We start from the raw sequence: 19396 nt of genomic DNA, 5'->3' as shown, positions 1-19396 counted from the left end.
GTCTTAAGACCTCTTAAGGCAGAAGCAGAGTAAAAGCAGTTCCAACTTTTTAGGGCACAGGGAACGCACTGGAAAACTGTAAAACCCCCGAGTATAGACAAGGGCACTTATGTAGGGCTGTGCCATTGAAAACACAAAAATAGGTTGCGACCCATCTATTAGATATGCACTTATTGTCTATGCACATAGGATCTAACAGAGAACACAAACAGGTGTACCCACATACCATCTTCCCCTTTTCTTAAACACTTGGTTAAAAGTAAATGGACCTTGTGACATGGGTCAAAAATGGCACTTAATGATTCTTTATCAAACATCTGAGCAATAGCTGTGAGGGCCCCCAGTTCCTGGGGAGGAATAGTGCTGGAGAAAGGAGGTGCTGAGGGTGACCCCAGATGATGAACACAAGAGCACACAAGTCTCTTAAGAGCCAGAGGGAAAATATGTGAAATGGAACATGACAGTGATCATAAGGGACATTCAACTGAGGGCCACAAAAGAGGGTGTGCTCTCCTCGTGTCCCCACCACTCCCAACAGGTGCACATGTTTGCTGGAAAATACTAGGAAACCCCCTTGGTTTGGATATTGGGGCAAAGGGGGATAAAGAGATGCAGTTCTAACATTTCTATAACCTCAAAATTGGGACCACTGTTCTTTCCAAGACAGCTGGAATTCTGGGTGACTAAGAACCTCTAACCCACCACCTCCCCCGCTCCCCGCTTCTTTGAACCCTCCCCAGCACCCCCTGAGAAGTCTCAGAGAGCTGGACAAAGTCCAGATGTGATTCTGGAGGGATGGGGTGACGGAGAGGAGCAGGTTTGGCTTTGGAGTCCGCTGGAAATGTGTGAACCGACTGGAGAAAAATCAGAGGTAACTTCGCCCCCTACAGGACACCAAAATATCACCGCCCCTTCCTCTGTGCGGGAACAACCCTCATTAAGTTCTCTGTGTGTGTCTCCAAAACATCTGGGTGGAAAGAGGAGGAATTCGGTCAAGAAGCCGGATGTGGGAGCCAATCCACATCAAACATCTGGTTGCTTGGCTGACATCTCATGCAGATGGCCTTCAGTTTTCTGGAAATAGGTTGCCTATCCCACTCCCGCCCACTTAATGAAGGAATGAGGAACCCCTCACCATCAAGCATAGGTTTATCCCCTGACTTCAGTGACGCTGGGGAGAGGGCGAGAAGCCCATACCCAGGTGTTATTAATGCACAGGGTAATTCACACAACAAATTCTTTAAAACAGCAGTTCTTGTTTCTTTTATGAGGATTTCTGTTATACATTTAAAATACACATGGCCAAGTGACTTCTATTTTTTAAATATTTTAAAATAAATTTTTAAATTTAAATATTCTATATTCCACACTTCCCTTTGGATTACATTGTTAGCAATAAACTGCAATTGCCGTCTTTGATTTTGTCCTAAATCACACATTGTCCCCTTTCAACTGTCTTGCAGATGCAAGTAGGCTGCTTCTAGAATGAACGTGTCATAACCCACATTGCTCTTGTGTCAAAGAGCCTGAGGTCCAGTCACTTTGTATCCTTGGGAAACTCCACGTAAAATACTACATTTTAATCTCTAATGTTTGTGTAAGGATTTGATTATTTCCTAACATTAATTTCTAAATAGAATAAAATGATCTGATTTCAAAAATATCGATTTGGAGTTGAGTGAAAAGGAAATACGGTGAGTAAATGTTCGCAGAGTGTGAGAGATGAAAATTTGAGAGTTAAATACTGCTTCTGAAAGCTACACCTGTAGGGCAGTCTTCAAAATACGTGTCTCATCCAAAAGTCTGTGCTAGCAGTTACATGCACTCACACTTTCCTTTCTCTGTCAACTCTTCAAAAATGCTGGGCATTCACACTTCAAAATATCATTCGAGCCATCATATTTTCCTACTCGTGAAGGACATCTGGTGGCAAAGTGAAAAACTAATACATAAATCTGTTTCCAGAGATTTTTTTTCCACACTGTAACCCAAATGGCAAATCTGTTACTTGTGTGTGCTTCAGACTTTTTGGCCAAGCTCAGATCTTTATTGTCCTAGGATTTAGGCTGTCTACGTAACATTAAGCGACAGAGTCTCCAGAAACATCCAAATGATTAAGTGGTTTTTAAATGTTTCATTGGATAATGGACATGTGCAGACTCAGTCTTAAACTCTTTTTTTTTACTGAGCAAAACAATGCTTAAGACATTTCCATGACTAGGGGCGCCTGGGTGGCTCAGTTGGTTAAGCGACTGCCTTCAGCTCAGGTCATGATCCCGGAGTCCCGGGATCGAGTCCCGCATCGGGCTCCCTGCTCGGCGGGGAGTCTGCTTCGTCCTCTGACCCTATCCCCTCTCATGTGTTCTCTCTCTCTCTCATTCTCTCTCTCTCAAATAAATAAATAAAATCTTAAAAAAAAAAAAAAAAGACATTTCCATGACTAGTTCTACTATCCCTGAAGAGTCCTGTTCCAAGAAATCCTTGGACACTTGGCTCCACGGGGGGGTGCCCAAGGCTCCACAGCCTGTGCTGGCCTCTGAGCTTCACTCCAGTCTGTGGTCCCCTCCGTACCCCAGGTCCTGGATGTGTCTCTTGTGGCAACTGGGAGGCTCCATGAAAATATGACATTATCGTGCTGCCAAGCCCCTTAACTAGCAGCACGGTAAGCAATGGTGTGTGGGGATCGGGGAAAACCACACTGGGTAAAATCGGATTGAAATAAAAGCCACGACCATCTCTAAAAGAGGAAGAGAGAGTCTAGGAAGATGTGTACCAACGGGAAGGCAGAGGTTGACACTAATCACCCAGACTGCATTCATTCATTCATTTATTCATTCATTCAACAAATATTTGCATGCCTAGTATGTGTCAGGCAGTCAAAGATCCCTGCCCTCATAGATTCTAGAAGGGGGGAGATGAACAATCAACGAGACGACTAAGAAAATATATTATGGTAGGTAGGATGTTGTCCCCATGATTCCTACCTGTAGTGTTACACCTGCGAATATGTGACCTTATGTTGCCAAGGGGACTTTGCAGATGGGATTAAGATTGCAAAACAGGTGGTGTTAAATTGGGAAGATTATCCTGGATTATTTGAGTGGCCCCAATGTAATTACAAGAATCCTTAAAAGCAGAAAAGAAAGGCAGAAGAGATGTAGCAGCCTGAGAGGGACTTGGTCTGCCTTTGCTGGCTTTGAGGGTGAAGGGGCCACAAGCCCGGAAATGCAGGTGCCCTCTAGAGGGTGAGCACACACTTCAGCCAACAGCTGGCTAGAAAAGAGTGACCTCGGTCTTAACTCTGAATTCTGTCTACAACCTGAACAAGCCTGGAAGTGGATTCTCATCCAGAGTCTCCCAGACAAGAGCCCCCAGGTAGCTGACATCTGATTTTGGCCTGGTGGGACCCAGGGCAGAGAAAGCAGCCAAGCCTAATGGACTTCCAAACTACCCAACTATGGGATGATATGTTTGATTGTTTAAACCACTATGTTTGTGGTATTTCGTTTCCCAACAACAGGAAACTAATATGTATTATAGCATGTTGGTAAGTGCTATGGAAAAAAATCAAACCAGGAAGAGGGGGTGAGGAGTATGTGGGTGGTCTCCTGACAAGTCTTCACTGAGAAGGCAACACTCGAGTAAAGGTGTATCACAGTAAAGAGAGCCAGTCATGATGATATCTGGAGAAAATGCTTCCCCAGCAGTGAAAACAGTAAGTGCAAAGGCCCTGAGGCAGGGGCATGTATGGTAAATCTGAAGAAGAGAAAGGAGCCAGTAGGCTAGGGCAGAGGAAACAAGAGGGGATAATAATAGGAAGTTATGACAGAACACCAACGAGGGTGGGAATTGGAGGCCAAGGTGGCATAGGGCCCTGGGCATCCTTGTAAAGTCTTCAGATTTAAAAAGCAAACAAACAAACAAATCATAAGATGGACAAATCTCACAGATGTAATGTTGAGGAGAAGATACCAGACACAAAAGAATACATATTGTAACTCTACTTATATAAAATACAGAAACAGACTATACTGACTAAACTAATCTAGAAGTCAGGTCAGTGGTTACCTTTGGGGAGAAGAGTAGGAATAATAATTGAATGAAACCAAAGAGGGATTCCCAAGAGTTGGCCTAGTTCTTTACCTGGGTGGTGGTTACACGGGAGTGGTCACTTTTGACAATTCATTGAGTGGCGCATACATATGATTTATATACTTTTCTGTATGTATTTTGTTATATTACAATAAAAGGTTTGACTAAAAAACAATTAAGGACCACCACCACCAACAACAACAAGGACAAACACAAAGAAGGGATGGTCATTGGATGGTCTTGAGCAGAGTGACATGCACTGACTTAAATTTTAACACAGCCTCTCAGGCCACTGTGTTGAGAATAGGGCAGAAGCAGGGGGGACCAGGGAAGAAATTCATGATGGTGGCTCATAGGGGGCCTCAGATAGAAGCAATGGAGAGAAAAAAGTGGTTGGATTCTGCACATATTTTGAAGGCAGGCCCCAATGCCAAGAGGGTGTGCTAATTGCATGTAAAAACAAGTCATGCCAACAACGTCTTCCCCTGTATGGCACGAGCAAAGTGTGGCTTCCCCCGTTGCACAAGGCCTGGGGCAGCAGTGGGAATTTGCTCTGGGTGGAGGAGAAGAGCATTCATGTTCTGGTGACTGTGTGTTAATCCACTGATTGATAAGGAGTAGTCTGAGGGATTTTAAATAACCCATCTCCATCAGCAGCCATGCTACAAAAGCCGATCAGAATAGAGTGTGTTCCCAAGAACAGCTTCAAGACAAGTCCCCTAACCACCTTGCAACAAGATTTCCTATGTAGTAATATAGCAGCTCCACCTCTGAATATCAAATCTCTACTAAGATGAGAAGTTTGGCCACTGACACTATTATTATAAGGACTCCTATAAATGTTGTATCCTGGATGGAATACTGGAGCCCCCCAAAAAAGGATATTAGGTAAAAGCTAATGAAATCTGGGGGCACCTGGGTGGCTCAGTCGTTAGATGTCTGCCTTTGGCTCAGGTCGTGATCCCAGGGTCCTGGGATCGAGTCCCACATCGGGCTCCCTGCTCGGGGGGAGGCCTGTTCTCCCTCTGCCATTCCCCCTGCTTGTGTTCCCTCTCTTGCTGTGAGAGGGAAATAAATAAATAAAATCTTAAAAAAAAAAAAGCTAATGGAATCTGAATAAAATATGGCGTTTAGTTAATAATAATATATCAACATCAGTTTATTAGTTGTGACATATGCATCATAATGATGTAAGATGTTAATAATCAGATGCACTGGGTGTGGGATCTATAGAAACTCCCTGTACTAACTTGGCAACTTTTCTGTGAATTTTAAATTATACTAGAAGGGTTTATTTTAAAAATTATTCCTATAGCTTTAATCTTAGGATGAAATAATTAAGGCTTGGCCACGCCCTTTGCTATAGAAAGTGTCTTTCTTCCAATCCAGTGAGCGTTTTGTATCTGTAAGTATATTCTTTCAGTTCTAAAACTTCCATTTAGTTTTTTTTTTTTAATAACCTCTGTTTCTTTGCTGAGACTTTCTACTTTTTCATTTGTTTCCAGAGAACTTGTAATTGATTGTTGAAGCATTTTTTTAATGACAGCTGCTTTTAAATCCTTGGATTTGGATAATGTGGGATAATCCAACATCTGATTGATCTCGATGTTGGGGTCAGATGATTGCCCTTTCTCATTTAAGTCAGGATTTTCTTGCTTCTTCATATGACAGGTGATTAAAAAAAAAAAAAACTGAATGCGGGGCGCCTGGGTGGCTCAGTTGTTAAGTGTCTGCTTTTGGCTCAGGTCATGATCCCAGGTTCCTGGGATCAAGCCCCGCATCGGGCTCCCTGCTCGGCGGGAAGCCTGCTTCTCCCTCTCCCACACCCTTTGCTTGTGTTCCTGCTCTCGCTATCTCTCTCTCTGTCAAATAAATAAATAAAATCTTTAAAAAAAAAAAAACGGAATGGGAAGTCATCAAAGAGGGAGAAGAACCATGAGACACCCATAAGTATAGGAAACAAACTGAGGGTTGCTGGAGGGGAGATGGGTGGGGGATTGGGTAACTGGGTGATGGGTATTAAGGAGGACATTTAATGTAATGAGCACTGGGTGTTCTATGCAACTAATGAATCACTGAACTCTACCTCTGAAACTAATGATGTACTATATGTTGGCTAATTGAATTTAAATAAAAATTTTTTTAAAAAAATTGTATCCTGGACATTTGTTCAGTTACATTAGGAGTCTCTGGGTCCCATTCAAATCTTTTATTTTATCAGGCAGTTGACCTATTTAGGTTCAGCATGTAGGTCCTGGCCTACTTTTGTAGCCATGGTTCCAATGTCAATTTAATTGTCAGATTGGTGGTGTTATTTTTATCTTCATGGTTTATCTGGTGCTGTTGGGGTTCCCATTGTTCCTGCTGGTACTGCCTGAAGGGACAGGTGAGCCTTCCCCAGTCCAGACTATCCGGTGTCTCTTGGTGGGGAAGGGAGGCCTTCAAGATGAGGAGGATATCTTGGAGCCAACTTTTAAACACCCACATATTGGTTATCTACCATAAAATGTTGGTTCCATGATATCTTCCTCCAGCGAGTGCATAATGAATGCATTCACTCCTTCTCCCTATTGATGAGTACACGTCCATTTTTCCTTTTACCTGAATAAGCCAAATCTCCTCCAGTATGGCTCATGTGGTATATTCCAGAAATAAGTAGAAATTGCTGTTTGGGGGATGCTTGGGTGGCTCAGTCAGTTAAGCATCTGCCTTCGGCTCAGGTCATGATCCCAGGGTCCTGGGATCAAGCCCCGCATCGGGCTCCCTGCTCAGCGGAAAGTCTGCTTCTCTCTCTCCCTCTCCCCCGGCTTGTGCTCTCTCTCTCACTCAAATAAATAAATAAAATCTTAAAAAAAAAAAAAAGAAATCTAGACTGTAAGCCCTGTTGTATCTCAGCACTAAGCACAATGCCTGGCACATAGTAATAAGCATGAGTTTAATGATAGAATTTTATTGGTTAGGAACTTGGCTAGGGAAAGAGAATACATAGGACCCCTTCCTGATCACATACTTTCTCTACAGTGAGAAGACCCCATAACATAGAAACATATGTGCATTTATAATAGTTAAACTAACTTATAGCCAGTGATAATAAATGTTAAAATATTCACTAAATATAACTAAAATGTTAGGGCTTTAAAACTTTGTATATTATTCTCTTCCTACATAGACATTAGTATGGGATAACAGAAACTAATTTTAGCAGTCACCTCTACTACTTAAATCACACCCATAAAAATGAGACTTTCATACAGAAATAAAACTAAAATTTGCCAATACACTTCAGAGTAAAATGTTATTTAAGGATTAGTAAAACATTTATTTTCCTAGCATGTGAATAGGACACTTGTTCTCATAATTTTCCTTCACGTCCCTCACCAGAACTGAATCTTCTGGCATCTGGAATAGATTCTTTCAAATGCATACATCCACCTGTTTCAAATTCAGACTCCCCAGAATCAGTAAAAGGAAGCTCTTCCAGATGACATCAGTAGGATGGGGCTCCTGTCAGCCAAACACTCTGCCAAGGAAAGAATGGGATCTGTCCCTGTCATTAGGAATGAGCTGAAGGGAAATAAAAATGCTACTTACTAAACTAAGAATGGTGTTATTATCACTTACCAAGTCTACAGAGGTGTGTGTGCCATATAAAGCATTTTACCATAATAACTTTTGCTCAATGTCATTTTCTCTAGCTTTTTAGCAGGCAACTCAAACGTTTTCTTAAGACTGTTGTGTTCTAGTTATGCAAGATGAGTCAGTCCTGGAGATGTGCTGTACAATATCGTGCCTATAGTTAAACATACTCTATGGTGCACTTAAAAATTTGCTGAGGGTAGATCTCCTGTTAAATATAACCCCATGTCCTGGGAAAGTTGTTAAGAAGACAGTTTTTCAGCTGAGACTGGAGCACAACAAGGAGATCGTTCATTTATGCCCATATTTACTAAGTACTTACAAAGTGCTTGGTGCTGGGTATACCATTGTGAACAAAGCAGACATGGGCTTTGTCCATATGGGGCTTACAGTATGACAAAATAGGCAATAAATAAAGAAATGTCTAAATATGTAATTACGAGTTTTGACAAATGCATGAGCCCACCGGGAGGGAGCGGGGCGGAGGGGGGACGGTGGAATGAAGGAAGGCATTACAAGCTGAAGGAACAGCCTGTGCAAAGACCTGGAAATAGAGAACTCAGTGTGCTTAAGAAGTGATGAGAGCCGGGGCGCCTGGGTGGCTCAGTTGGTTAAGCGACTGCCTTCGGCTCAGGTCATGATCCTGGAGTCCCGGGATAGAGTCCCGCATCGGGCTCCCTGCTCGGCGGGGAGTCTGCTTCTTCCTCTGACCCTCCTCCCTCTCATGCTCTCTGTCTCTTATCCTCTCTGTCTCAAATAAATAAATAAAATCTTTATAAAAAAAAAAGAAATGATGAGAGCCAATGCAGCTGACAAATAGTAAGTGCAGGGCAAATGCAATGATCTGAGGTTGAAAAGATAAGCAAAAGACATCATTAAAAATTTTTGAGAAATTTAGATTTTACAAAGGATAAGGGAGCAGCACCAAAGGGTTTTATCCAAGAGAAACACAGCCTGACACAGTATTTCTAAACTATTTAATTGGCTCCTTTGCAGAGCAGGAAGGCCAGTAGGGGATGACTGTAGTAAGCTAGGTGACAAGATGGTGGCTTAGATTAGGGTAGAGATAGTGGAGGAGAAACGGATGGAGTGGTCATATATTTGGAAGTAGACAAAGTATAGGACTCGGTGATAGATTGGAATGAGTGATTAAAGAAGAAGAGGAATTAAGGATTTATACTTGAGCAAACAGATTGGTTGGTGGCTCCATTTACTGAGGTGGGGAACTCAGAAGAGAAATAGTTGGAAAACAGAAGATCTGTTATAGACATTACATTTGAGGTCCCCTTGAGATTTCTAAGTGGAATTACCAAGTAAGCAATTAGAGAAACCATTCCAAAGTTCAGAGGAAGCATTGGCTGAACAAATTCATTTCAGGTTCATCTACATATAAATAATATTTAAAACCCCAGGAGTGGGTGAGGTCATTTATGGAAAGAGGGAGAGAAGGAAGACACAGAACTGAGCCCTGGGAAACACCACCATTTAGGACGGGGATATAAGAGAAACCAACAAAAGAGACTGAAAAGGAGTAACCAGAATGATTAGAAAAAATATGTCACAATGAAAACATAGTGTTGTGGGAATTCAGAAAGGAGGAGGGTAGGAATGGTTAACCATGTTGAATGCAATCAAAAATAGGGGAGTGCTCCTTGGATGTAGCAATATGGAAATCATTGGTGACTTTGATGAAAATAATTTCAAAGAAGTGACGGGATGGAAGCATGGCAGATTAGGGCCAAGTGAATGGGAATTGAGGTGTACAGGGACCGTGTAAAAGCAACTTATTCAAAAAGTTTTTTATAAAGGAAAGTAGAGCAATAAGATGATAGCTTGAGGAGGACAAGAAGCCTAAGGACATTTGTGTGTGTGTGTGACAAGGGAAGCAGGAGGAAGGACAGTTTGTCAGTGATAACAAGAGGAAAGATGGAGAAAATAGCTAAAAATGAAGAAGACGTGAGACTTGATTGCAAGAAGATAAAAGGTGACTTATCTATTTCCTTAAAGAATAGGAGGCCAGATTGTTAGGTAAGAGTGGGAGTTATCAAAGGCAGAGAGTAGAGATACCTTGTGTTGTGAGGAGAGAGAATTTGGTAGGAAGCCACTAAGATGGCTCCCAATAAGCCTCACCTCCTGCTTTTTGCGAACTTGTGTAATCTCTTCCCCTTGAGTGTGATCTGAACTTACTAACCTTTAATGAATACAAAATGGCAGTGATGGGATGGGAAATGATGGAATGTTCTTTCTGAGATTAGGTTATGACAAGAATATGGTTCCCTCGGGCGCCTGGGTGGCTCAGTTGGTTAAGCAACTGCCTTCGGCTCAGGTCATGATCCTGGAGTCCCAGGATCGAGTCCCACATTGGGCTCCCTGCTCAGCGGGGAGTCTGCTTCTCCCTCTGACCCTCCCCCCCTCTCATGTGCTCTCTCTCATTCTCTCTCTCTCAAATAAATAAATAAAATCTTTAAAAAAAAAAAAAGAATATGGTTCCCTCTTGGACACTCTCTCTCACTCACTCGTTCTGAAGGAAGTCAACTGCCATGTTGTGAGCTGCCCTGTGGGGAGGCCCACCTGCCAGGAACAGAGGGGGCCTCTGGCCAATAGCCAGAATAGAACTGTGGCCCTCAGTCCAATGGCCTATGAGGATCTGAATCCTGCCAACAACTACACAAGTGAGCTTGCAAGGGCTCCTCCTTCACTTGATCCTTCAGATGAGACTGCAGCCCAGGCTGGTATTTTGCCTGCAAATGCATGAGAGACACTCAAGTCTGAGACTCCCAAATTCCTAACCTACAGAAACTGTGAGACAGTAAATGTTTGTTGTTTCAGGTGCTAGATTTGGGGGTGATTTGTTACATAGCAATAAAAAACTAATACAGAGAAGAAAATAAGGAACAGAAATCTTGAACAATGAGAAATTCAGTTAACTAGAGAATTGTGGTTAGGATTGACAGCATTACATAACATATTTATTAAGAAGTCTCAATCCTGACCCTCTCCCCTCTCATGCTGTTTCTCTGTCTCTCTCTCTTTCTCTCAAATAAATAAATAAATAAAATCTTAAAAAAAAAAAAAGAAGTCTCAACTCAGGGGGCACCTGGGTGGCTCAGTTGGTTAGGCATCCAACTCTTCACTTTAACTCAGGTCACGATCTTAGGGTCATGAGATCGAGCCCCACCTCAGGCTCCAAGCTGAGCATAGAGTCTGCTTGGGATTCTCTCTCTCCCTATCCCTCTGTCCCTCCCCTGCTCTCATTGTCTTTCTAAAAATAAAATAAAAATCTTAAAAAAAAAAAGAAGTCTCAACTCAGTGGGTGTCTGGATGGCTCAGTTAGTAGAGCATGTAACCCTTGATCTCAGGATTATGAGTTCAAACCCCATGTTGGATGTAGAGATTACTTAAAAATAAAATCTTAAAAAAAAAAAGTCTCAACTCCGTGGGGTCAAAATATAAAATATTTTATATTTTTTTTCCAATTTATGCATTCAGCTTTGTTCTCTTAAGTCCTCATTGTCCATTCCTCCACACAGCTCGGGAAATGTCATAACTTGCCACTCACTTGCAGTTTAAAAGCCCAGACAGTTTAACATGCCAATCTCTTAATGTCTGACTAAGATTTTGAAGGAGCACCCCAAAGTCCTCTGTGTGGTTTACAGGTTGGATAACCAGGCTCTAAACCTTATAATAATGTTTCACTGAGGGTATGCCATGGAATATAATGGCTCCTTAGCGTATTCTTTAGAATTCTGCCAAAACAAAACCAAAAGCATGTGCTGTTTTTTATTTTCTCTAGAATTCATTTAAAGTATAAGAAAAATGTCTAACTGCATTACAGAGTTGTGTTTCTTCATTCTTAATAATCTGCCTTTAAAAATGGTGTGCCCAATCAGTAAATGCTGAGAATTTTTTAGTGTGATTGCTTTGTGTATGATTGCATGGCTTTCATCTTCTGATTGATGGATAGGAACATTTCTAAATTTATTATTGCCTTGATGTATGTCTTGATTTGATGATCATTGATATATGTTAGATATCTTAACATTCAATGTCTTTGACACTGTTTTTTTCTTTAATATCTCTATGAATACATTTGGAATGATTTTTTGGAGGGATTAATTTATCAGTGAGAGAATACTTGTTCACTACTTTTGTCCAAGTTTGCAAAATATCTCATGTCCTCCTGCTAGCATTGTATCAATTTTATAATTTAAATGTATTCAGTGTCTAAGAAAGCCTGGGATATGCTGACCTACAGAAATCTCAAGCACTGGAATTAATGTTTTTATTTCCAAATATATTTTCTTGACTACTGAAACTGTGTGTGCACATGCACACATGCATGTGTGTGCGTGCGTGTGCGTGTGCAATTTAAAGCTATTCTCCCCCAACCTCCTCCCATTCCAGCATCTTGAATTGGACAGAAGGATGTGGTCTAGTTCTGTGACACATCTTTCCCCTCTCTCTTTCTGAGTCTACCTCCTCCGGGGATGAGGACTGGGAGAAACAAACAAGAAAGCAGAGGTTATCCTAAGCAACTGATGTCTTTTTGGTGGTGGTGATAGGGAGCATCTCTGATCCACTTTGGCTCATCTGATGCTGGTACCCTCTGCTAATATGGTGGTTTCTATATACCCAGTATGTGTGGTTGGGGGGTTGATGTCAGGTTCACCCCATCTTCTTCATTAATGAGGATCCCTTCAGAGAGGGGCACCACGTGTCTCTTTGTCTACACCCTCAATCACCTCCCCAAGCTGGGCATCCCCTGCTGGCCCAGAGGCTTCCTGGAGAGCCCTTCTTCCTGCCTCTCATCTGATTTCTGGGCTCCTTTATGTTGAGCCATGGGAGCCACTGCAATCCTTTTCCATATTCCCTGAAAGCCAAAGCAGTGACACTGAGGTTCCTCAACATCCATCTTCTTCAAGCAAAGCAGGTTAAACCATGGTCCTTACTCACCCTGCTGGCGAGGGTTAGAAAGCCTCTCACCTTAGAAATTTCTGGCAGAGGAGACACTGTTTCTATAGACATGTATGCTCCTAAACTCCAGGGGACACATGTCAAGCTCTCCCACAGATCCCTTCATCATGCTCCTCTCTGGTTCTATGGCAGGCATCTGAGTGGAAAGACAGGTTTCCACTTCAGAAGCATGAAGCCAACGAGTGAGACATCAGCCTTCTCTTCTTGCGATTCACTCACCTCTGCAAGTGATTCTCTGGATGCTCCCTGCACACACTCAACGTTGTGGGAAACAGCCCCCCAGCTCCACGGAGAGGAAATAGAAAAGGCACACATTCCCCCACCAGGCCAGTGACTCCTGACTCCAGAGAGTCCCCCTTTCTGCCCTGCTTAAGAATATGGGGGCAGGATAGGAATCGTGGTTGAGAATTGTAGGGAAGCTTCTGTAACCTCTTTAATAATCCATGACGGAGTGTCCACCTCTACATGTGGGTGGCTGCTGGCACTGTTTCTCTATCCTCCACTTTGGAACCCCAGCTCCTGAGCCAGGAAAATAGTAAATGTCTCACTTTGTGTGGCAAATGATCAAAGCCAAGGGGCCTTTCAATAGCATGAAAGACCACAGGTACAGATAAGTGGATCCATATGCTTGATTCGCAAGGACTTTGAGACCTGAGTCAAACGATGAGGCCCAAGACACAAAAAGAAAGCCAATTGTGACGAGACCTATGTGCCTTTCTAAAGAGTAAAACTTAGGTAAGAGAAGGGATACAGTCACTGAAGAATTTTTTGCAAAAGAATTGACAAGACCCAATTTGCATGTTAGGAAGGTGACTCTGTGGCAGTGTGTCAGGGAGATTATGGGGATGCATCTAGAAACAGGACAACCTGTCTCAAGTGAGAGGGGAGAAGGGCTCGCCCTAGAGCATTGGTGGCTATGATGTGCAGCATGAACGGAGGAGAAAGGCATGTAGGATATAGACCAGACAGGTTTTTGTGAGTAATTAGATGCACGGGAAGAGAGAGGAGGGGACACTTACAATGGTCCATTGGTTTATGGATTGAGGAAGCTGGTGGATGATATTTGCAAAGACAGAGAGCTCAGCAGAAGATGGTTAAGTTCCACTTTGGACATACTGAGTTTGAGATCTTTATGAGACATTCACATGGAGCTGCTTAGTTGGATATTCAGGAATGTCCCTCAGTGTCAGCCTGGCTGGAGACGTTGATTTGGAAGTTGGAGCCATGAGCTTGAGTGGGGTAAGTATAGAGTGATAAAAGGACTTGGGATAGAGTTTTAGGGACCACTGACATTTTAGGAGTGGGAAGAGGAGGAGGAAACTACACACAGACACACATTCCCACACACACACACCACTAAGAATTTACCCCTGAGGCAGGGGGGAAACTAGGAGAGAATAGTGCCATAGAATTTGCTAAGGAAGAGTTTACATAAAATGCTATAGGAGAGGTCAAGTAAGATGCCATTTGAAGAGCTTCCACTGGATGCAACCACCAGAATGTCATTTGACATCTTGGGAAGTGAAGAGCAGAGGGGTGGAAGCTGGTGTAGAAGATGCTGAAGAATTAATGGAAGGTGAAGAAGGAGAGAGGGCAGGAGAAGAAGGTCTACTGGGAAGGAAAGAAGAGAAAGAGACAATAAAAGCTGGAGGGGGACACAGGGTCAAGAGAGGATGGTGTGTGTGGGCAAGAGGGTGTGCTGGGGGGTCCACTTTATTTCAGAGAAGGGGCCAGAGAGTGACATTGAGGGCTTCCTACAGTTCCATATGCTGAGATGACCGTGAATTCTGGAGATGCATACTTCTAAACTAGCCTGGGACATGCTAAATTTTACTTACCCATCTCATGAAGTATGTGATACTTCAGTAGAATTTAGTAGCCACAAGTTTCCAACATCTAAATTTCAATTCTTTACATTAGCCAAATTATGGAAGCAGCCCAAGTCTCCATCGAGAATATTACTCAGCCAAAAAAAAAAAAAAAATGAGATCTTGCCATTTGCAATGACATGGATGGAACTAGAGACTTTAATGCTAAGTTAAATAGTCAGAGAAAGACAAATATCATATGACTGCAGTCAGATGTGGAAACTAAGAAACAAAACAAGTGAACAAAGAAGAAAAAAATAAACAAACAAAAAACCCACAGACTCTTAACTATATAGAGAACAAACTGATGGTTACCAGTGGGGAGGTGGGTGGGGATGATGGGTGAATTAGGTGAAAATAAATAAATTTTAAAATTAATTAATTAATTAATTTCAATCATTTGCCTAAATCTCTGCTTTTCCTCCCAACAAAAGAAATAGAGAAACCAGGAATCCTATTGCCAGTGCCATGGAAGACCTGTGAATTCACTTAGTCTTGCAGCATAATATTGACATCTAGCTAGCATTTTAATAGAAACCGTGAGCATCTTTGAAAGCATACCTAACTGTAAATGATCAGTCATCTGAAGCAACTGATAACTCTTCCAATATTCTCCCAAACCTAGATGAGCCCCAAACACTGCTCGAGAAATATACCCAATGTGGAGACTGGCCATCAGGATCTTGCTCAGCAGTTTCCCCCCAACATTGCCTATGGAACCTTCTCTCCACCTCCATGCAATGCCAGGATCATACCTCCTCAACCTGCTGTGAAGCCAACTCCCCTTTTGCTCTTCATTGTGGCCTTGCTTCACACCTTATGGAGGGGGGGCACCTATTGGGAAAAAAATGTCGTCACCTTCCCACATCAAATCTTTAAACTCATTTTCTCTTTCTTCCTTCATTGTCATAGTGAAGGGGGGGCTCTCCTCTTATTCCAGGAGCGGTATGAAATAGAGCAGAATGCACCCCACGCACTTGGTCACATCCCCTTGTGACTTCCTGAAAACTTCGCTCCTTTGATTAGCCACCAGCATGTGTCTGTCTGACACTCCCTCATCCATACACCATCATCACCATCAATCCCCCACCCCCTCCAAAGGCAGATGACTTTCCTTACTGGGCCCAAATGCTTTAGTATGTTCCACATACAAGACCTTCCCTTCAATCCCCACCTAACACACACCCCCCACCAGTTCCCCTTCCCTAGATGGCTAAGTTCCTATAAAGTGGGATCTGCTTATGCTGTCTCCATGTCAACCACCCCAATCTGGCTTCCACCCCCACTAGGCAGGGTCACTACCTGCCTCCACATTGTCAAAGGCGGGAGCAACTTTGGAAATGTCTCAATGTCATTTATTTGACCTCTATCTTATTCTTGAGATCCTTTCATCTCTTGGCTTTTATGAAAACCTCTTCCCTTGGCTTTGTCTTTTCCCTTCTTCCAGTCCATTCTCCTACAGCCATGACAGTCTTCAATGTAAACTGTACCCCTGCTCAAATCTTCCAAAGGCCTCCAAAAATCCTGCTGAGCTCTCCAGCCTCAAAAACCGCACCCCTCCCTCCAACGCTCACCGCCTCCTAACACCATGGTCTCCTTCCACTTCTGAGAACGTGGCAGTCTCTCCTGCCTCGGGGTCTTGACACATTTTGTTCCCTCTGTCTAGAATACTCTTTTTCTCTCACCCCGACTCTTCACCTGGGTGAATGCTACTTCAATGCTTAAATGTCACTTTCTCAAAGAGGCCTTCCCAGTCTATATTTAGCTCCCTGTAATGATCTCTCATAGATTTTCTTTGTAATATTTATCATAGTTTTAGCTATTTATCTATTTGTGCACCATTGCTTAATGGTGTCTTGCCCACCACTCTATCACCTCCGGGAGATCAGGGCCTGTTTATTTTCCTCCTGGAAGCCAGCATTGTGTGGATCCCAGGAGGTGCTCAATGAATATCTGTTGAATAAAATAAATTACTATGTTGAAATAACTTTCTCCATATCCTCATTATATCATATCATTTGCAAAAAAAAAAAAAAATTAGGAAACAGTTCCTCCCCTCTCTGGTCACAAGATGGTATGGTGTCGTGGAAAGGATGTAACCCAGCTGGGGACACAGGGAGACAGCTCTGGCTCCGACCTCTGAGTCACAGTTTTCTCATTTGTAAAATAGGGGTAACAATCATACCGAACCAGTATGAATAGAGTTATCGTGAGGATTGAATAAAGAAAAAAAAAAAAGGAAAAGTGCTTTGTAAACTGCAAAGTGCTAAATACACATAGTTATTAATATGATGCTGCTGCTGGATTTAATTCTGTTGAGAAGGCTTATTTCCTTATTCATTTTCCTTCCAAAGAAATAGACCAATTAGTTGCTTAAGTATTGGAAAAAAAAATAGACCCTGTCCCCTGGCTCTAGTTCACACCTATTTTTCGATTCACCAGAAATACACCCTGTACCTGCTGTTGAGGAGAAATCATGGAAAGTCTCTATTAAAAAAAAAAAAAAGCTGTATTTTTTTGATTCATCAATTGGATTAACTTATTGAGACCAACGCATTGGAATGGGAAGTCACTACAATGTAACATATGTTGATAAATGAAAGGAACTGGGCCATTACAAGTTTGAAGGAATAAACAGCTTAAACAAAAGGATTCTTCTGTTATGGCCAAACTGAAAGGCTTTCTAGCTCAGAGCACAGTGTATTGGGGAAAAAGGAAGGGCTGTGTTCTTTTTTTTTTTTTTTTAAGATTTTATTTATTTATTTGACAGAGAGAGCAAGAGAGCACAAGCTGGGGGAACAGTAGGAGGGTGAGGGAGAAGCAGGCTCCCCGCCAAGCAGGGAGCCCAATGCGGGGCTCGATCCCAGGACCCTGGGATCATGACCTGAGCCAAGCAGGGAGCCCAATGCGGGGCTCAATCCCAGGACCCCGGGATCATGACCTGAGCCAAAGGCAGACACTTAACCACCTGAGCCACCCAGGCGCCCTGGAAGGGCTGTGTTCTTGCAGGAGTCTTGACTGTATACTTCTTCAATTCTAAAAGATGGCTACATAGAAACACATCAGCCTTTCTTGGAAAAGAGTGGGTAAAAACCCTACACAAGTGATTTTTTTAAGTTCAGCCACTGACAACCCCAAGAAAGTTTCCCATGAGATAGTCATGCACGTCCTTTACCCATGATCCCTGCTTCCTTCCCTTCAATGCCTCACAGGACATTCTTGCTGCAACCAAGGGGGGCATTTGGAAGTCAGAACTGTGATTTCGATAAGAATAAAAAAAAAAATAATAATAATAATAAAAGAACTGTGATTTCAACTCTCATGTCAACTTCGAGGGGCATCAACTGTTTCTTTTAAAAATTCTGTTCGATACACATTAATATGTCTAACATATCCTTTCTTAACGTGGTATTTATTTAACTGGGACTTTTCAAAAACTGATTTACTAATTTAGAAAGATCAACCTTCAACACTCTGTATTTAGTCAATTATGTTAAAAGTGCTTTCTCATAAATCTTACAAAATAATTCAGTAGACCAGCACAGTGCTTTACGTTTGCTGCAAATGTCTTCAGTTTTACAAGATCATGGATATATAAGCCCTACCAATATCTGCAAGTATTGCAAGTATCTGCAAGCTTAGACATCATCCTGAGGTCTAAAACATGCTTTGTAACTGCTCCATATGTGATAAAACTGTCAGTTTTAAAAGTACATGGGGGCAGCTGCCTACATTTTGAAAGCAAAGTCAAGTTTATATTTATCCTGTGACAGTGTAAGAGTTGCAAATTTTACAACATTATGGAAAGTAAAACCCTCATCCCAACTTCCGTTTGTTTTTTTAACTCATGCTATGGGGATTTCTCCCATGTGCTAAGCATTTATTAAACGGCTGTGTTTCTAAGATGAGATACTACACATATTTTTAAACTTTTTATTGAATATACATTCCTATAGATATACACTACATTCAGAAAAGTGCATATACACTCAGAAAACATACATTCAGAAAGGTGCTAATGTTGTAACACAAAATTCAATGAATTTTTACAAACTGATCACATGTATATAACCAGCACCCAGATCAAAGAAATATGACCAGCCCTTCGGACTCCCTTCCAGCAACTACTCTTCCTGAGGATAACCACCATCCTGACTTCTAACAGTCTAAGTAATTTTTTAAAAAATTTTATTTATTTATTTGACAAAGAGAGAGACAGCAAGAGAGGGAACACAAGCAGGGGGAGTGGGAGAGGGAGAAGCAGGCTTCCCGAGGAGCAGGGAGCCTGATGTGAGACTCGATCCCAGGACCCTGGGATCATGACCTGAGCTGAAGGCAGACGCTTAACTACCGAGCCACCCAGAAACACCCTGTCTAAGTAATTTTGCCTATTTTTATACTTCGTATAAACGGAATCAGGCAGTATGCTGATTTGTGCCTGGCTTGTTTTAACACTGTGTTCTATACACTTTATTCATGTGTCTACAGTCAAATGCTTATGACCACAACACTGTTGTTCTTATCCGATCATTCAGTACATCTTTGTCGACCCCCTAATGTCTGCAGGGAACCAATGAATCTTCATTTCTAGCGATAATGTTTCAGTATTCACTTTATAGAAAGTCAGTAAATGAAACTTTAGTTTACCAACATCTTCCAAAGTTAATTGCTTTGCCAAACTGAATTCAACTGAAAAAATAATTTAAAAATCATTATACACATAAGGATACAGGCAACACTTTTTCTTTAAATAGCCACAACTTCCACTGATATTAACAGTCTCAATGTTTACTCAATAATCAGTGTTTTCTTTCATGACATCTGTG

This window comes from Mirounga leonina, unplaced genomic scaffold (assembly GCF_011800145.1).
Source record: "Mirounga leonina isolate KUSES-001 unplaced genomic scaffold, KU_Mleo_1.0 Mir_366, whole genome shotgun sequence".
Classification (NCBI taxonomy): Eukaryota; Metazoa; Chordata; class Mammalia; order Carnivora; family Phocidae; genus Mirounga; species Mirounga leonina.
The sequence above is the reverse complement of the archived record's forward strand: the minus strand, read 5'-3'. Positions refer to the sequence as shown.